The following is a 4,809-nucleotide window of genomic DNA, read 5'->3' as shown; positions in this document are numbered from 1 at the left end:
TGACCATTGATCAATTATCATTTGTCGTTAACCAAATGGATCCAATCCTACCATCATCCCCTATTGGTTCTCATTTGCAAGCAATACCCTTCCCTCCATAGGTATTTTAGCAACCTGATGTCTACTTCGGTGAACGAAATGAAGTTTGGGGGGCATGTGCCTCGGCTCTCATCATGCTGGGGGCATGCCATTTTTTCATCCAAGCATAGTTTTCATTTCAAGCTTGTGTAAACATGAAACCGAATCAAAGCATAGTTCCCCATGGTTCAAGCTTGTATAAAAATGAACCCATATCCATTTTAACCCTTGCGATTTTCATTTTTATCAGCCTCTCCCGTCAAATAAACCTTGCTTTTTTCTCCATTCCATCGCCACCATCTCTTTTGCTGATCATTCACTTTCACTTGGTTGTTTTACCCTTTATTGAGGAACCATGATGATGAGTGGTTTTACTAGCCAGCCTCTTAACCTCTTAATTTTTGAGCAGTTCCACCATAACTGAAACCAGTTTCTACCCTTTATACCACTCATTCCTCCAGGATGAATCACCTTTAAGCTCTTTTCTGACTCATAAAAAATGAAAAGATTACCGAGTATTTTTCCCTTTTAGACTCGTTAAACAAATAAAAGTAGGGAGTCATATTTGAGCTCTTTTATGACTCTCAAAATATGAAAATATTACCAAGCTCTTATCATTTTGAACTCGTTAAAGGCCGAGAAATGTCGTTTACCCAGTATATGTTTACCCCTTTTTCGGGCTGGGATAAAACTATTTACCTTAAGTCAAACATGACTAGGAGGTTATCTTGAATATTGTTTCTACCTTTTCAGGCTCGATCAATAACTTTACAAAAAGGGACCCTTGGAGTTTTCTTTTCCATGTCTTTTTCAAACTCTCTAAACATGAAAAAGATTTTGAGTTTCACCATTGTCAGACTCGTTAAAATATTAAATGACATAGGACTTGTCATTATGATGAGGCTGAGCTTATCCTTCCTAGGGCACATTAAAATTTACTAGGTAGGATCCATCCGAAGGATAGGATTATATTACAAGCATATGCTATCCCCTTCAATTGTGTTTCAAAAATAACTGGGGTACTTGGTAGAAATGGTGGGGGAAAATTGGAAGTATTCATGAGTTGTGTTCTTCACTTGAGTCAACATGTCACTCTTGAACATTGACACTCATTTGTTGTTCATGTTGGGTTTTGGGACATCCCCACTCTGTCACGTTCCTTCGTAGGTTTGGGTTATCCATTTTAACCTATCATGTGATCTATCCCATGTCACCATCACCTTTGATCCTATGATGTAAAATGCTACCAAACTATGGAGTTGTGTCATCCACATGTTCAAGAGAAGTCTTCTTTCCTGTACATTATCTAATCATCTGTCACATTCTTGGATTACTCTCACTCATTGTGTTTCCTATTTCGTGCCAATGATGAAGGATCCATTATGACCTTCCTTCGACGGATCTCTTCCTATCGACTTTAGCTCATTATCCAGGAAGTTGATCTAGAAACTCCTTTCCAGTACCTTAGAGCTTGCATGCCTCAATGGAAACTTCTTCACACTCGATGATAGGTTCTCATAATTGGCCCTCGATCGAGTGATTTCATAGGTGTTTGACTTTAGTTCCTTATTCACACTTCTTGAATTGTACTAATAATACCTTGAGATCCATTAACATTATGGGTGGTTTCTCTTGCGCTTGTTAATGGCTAACATCATTGGTCGGTAATCAAGTGATTTTCTAGCATGTTTGACTTCACCACGTCTATTTACATGTTATAATTTGTACTTTGATCACAAAATTCTAGGTTGCAAGGAGTGATGAGTCATTCATGATTATATACATGATTCTTTAGATGGATGGCTATGACCATGCCGTGGGTGTCATTTTTATCCTACTCAGTCGAATGGCTGCGACCATACCATGGGTATTTTCATTTTGATCCTCTCTATGTGGATGGTTGCACCCATGCCATGGATCTATTTCATATGATCCCTTCAGTTGGATGGCTGCGTCCATGCCAAGGATCCATGCACATGATCCTTTTCTTGATGGATAATTTTGCACCTATACCATGGATTAATGTATTGTTATATTCCTCTCATGTTTATCAAGCATGGCAATTGGATTTCAGATATGTACATGTATGTTTGAGTTGTAGGTCTTTCGATGCTATTATTCCATGTCCTTGCTCCATCTTAAATCATTTCAACCATCGCTCTCAACTCTGACTTCATGCTTTAGGGGGCATCTGTTACACAATAATTTGTCACTCTCCTATCACTCCCCATTCTTGATCCCAGAGAACCCTAGTAGTGACTAATATGTTATACTTTCACCATGAAACCTATGCTCTTTCATCCCCTCAAGTTTGAAGAAAGTAGTCCCCACTCCCTTTAGGACATTTCCAGAGAATCCTTCTTAGAACCTAGTTTTTAAGATCAATGCTCTTTCGCAATGTCTCACTCGCGCCAATGGCAGAGTTTTACATTGTGACCCACACCGATCGGCGCTGCTAGTAGCCCAATACTCGTGTCGGTATACTTCTGGACTATTTTTATAAAAGTAAATGGAGTTTCACATCTAGAAACTTCTAGTGGAGATGTGTTGGATGTTCATTTGGTTGGATAAGGGCCGAGAAATCCATATAAGGTTCTTTCACCCTTAAAAGTGGACCTTACCAAGGAGATAATTCTTTCTTCCCCCTTGAGTGGATCTCATTCTTATCCTCCTCTCCCTATATAAACCACTTCCTCTTACCCTTTTTGGTTACAATACAACACATAGTGAAAGTGGTTGAGAGATAAAACCATCTGCAAAATTATGAAATCATTAGCTTTTGATAGAAGAATAGTCTTAGATGAAAAAGGCTAGTCTTTGGTAGCTAAAGCATGAGGAGAGAGAGTTAGAGCTTGGAAGCCATTTGATGTCAAGCTAAAGGATGAAAATAGTGTTGAAAAGGTGTGTAGCGGGACTTGGATACCACAAAGGAGATATCTAATGTCAAGGCTTCGGCTGTATTTCTCTTTAAAGTTTATTTTAATACAACTAATGGTTTATTTACTATATCGGGTGTAATATTACATTTGATATCTTATAGCTCCTTAACCTTTTACATAGATTGGATGCAATTTTATGCTAGCACGTTTGCTGTTGTTTCTTGCATATTTATTTCTGGTACTTGAACGAAAGGAACGAAAGGAAGATGGAGCAAGGAAGCAAGATCACCATCAAGTGAACTAGCATTATAATAGGTAGGCCATCTTATATGATTCTAATCTAAGGAAATTTATATTAGATTGTACTGTTTGTGGCTAGGCCCACTCTCTTGGGCCAGAGGGATCATCTCTGTTTGTAAAGATGATATTCCTACACCAGAATCCATCATTGTGAAAGCATTTTATTAAAATGATATCATCACCATCTTGCAGAAATGTTCAAGAGATATTATTTCCAAGTTCCAGTGGCTTCTTCCCATCCCATGATAGCTCTAATAGGGAATTAAAACTTTAATTCTCAGGCCCACTTATGGTTCACTATCCCAACAAGTCTCCAGGCCTCAAATTACAACCATTGATGCTATGGTGTCCCAGTTTTTTTTCAATTTTACAGTATAGGTGTTTAAAGTTTCTCTTACAAGTAATAAAATATTTGTCTTCCTCACTAGTTTTAAGGAAACCTCTAAAGAGTATCTTAGGCCCTTCTAATTTTCTTAGTAATATAGGGTAGGGGAGGTGGATCCTATATAGGTGCTTCAAAGGTGAAAGGTTCTAAGGCCTTTAGAGTGACAATCTAAGGTGAGATTGCTGTTCCTAAACTCATGCCCAAAATTTTCCCAAGTGGCTGATATCCCCACGCTTGTGTATCCCTTGCACTCAAATCATTTATTAGATCCATCTGAAAAATATGAAGAACTACATCATCCACACTCATGGACATTCCAAACCCATTTGCATATCCAACTAGCATAATGTTTCTAGCTAAAAATCAAGTTTCACACTTGATCCAAATCCTTGTGTGTGTGTTCCCATTGGACATTTTAGACCTTAGTTTGGAAGAAGAGGATTTTTAGTACCACAAAATATAATTCCGTAGTTCATTGTATGATACTTAAAGGTAAAGAAGCCTATATAGTCCCCTATTAAAGCAGGAAACATCAACTGAAGCTGACTCATTGGTAATGATGCACTTTTCTATAATTCAACATTATCTCACAAGGCTAATTCACCATTCAAAATTTTTTCCTGAATTATTCCACATGCCTCCTTCCATGCAAATTTTCCCATAGCCATGAAATCATTCAAAGATGGCATGAAGTTGGGAACATATAAATTCTAAACAGATAAAAAGCATCATGGTTCCATCAAACGGTCAAAGCCTTAGATGATCATTTAATACTTGGACGTTGACATATGGTTGTTATACAGGAAAATGACCTCCTCATTAGCTCAGAGGATTAAGGAAATTTGACTGAAATATTGACCAAGTTCACAGTCATGTTTTCTAGGGTAATGCTCCCCAAGAACTAGTAAGAAGAATTATAATGCTCCCCATGCATGAACCAGGGGTGTTAGTCCCTAGGGTAACTCTCTATGTTGGCTTAGAGGTAGCGTTAGTAAAATTTGTGAGATTCCATAGGTCAAAGGAGCAGGTTGACTGAATAATATCCCCCTTGTTAGTCATATGTTAGCCCAAAAAGCAGGAAGCATCCATCTTCAACCTCTTTGAGGATATTTCTATTTCTAACGGAGTCTAATGGCAAGGGAAAGAGAAATAAAGAAAGGAAACATC

The 4,809-nt window shown here is 38.0% G+C and overlaps 1 pseudogene; it reads right to left on the bottom strand.

Annotated features, from left to right (window-relative positions):
• Window positions 1–3,332: 3,332 nt before the first annotated feature.
• Window positions 3,333–4,331, bottom strand: LOC149146511 (fumarylacetoacetase pseudogene; annotated as a pseudogene).
• Window positions 4,332–4,809: the final 478 nt, after the last annotated feature.

Source organism: Pinus tabuliformis, chromosome X (assembly GCF_031772625.1).
Source record: "Pinus tabuliformis cultivar Carrire ecotype Pingquan chromosome X, CPIR1, whole genome shotgun sequence".
Classification (NCBI taxonomy): domain Eukaryota; kingdom Viridiplantae; phylum Streptophyta; class Pinopsida; order Pinales; family Pinaceae; genus Pinus; species Pinus tabuliformis.
This window is presented reverse-complemented; position numbering and strand designations above follow the sequence as displayed.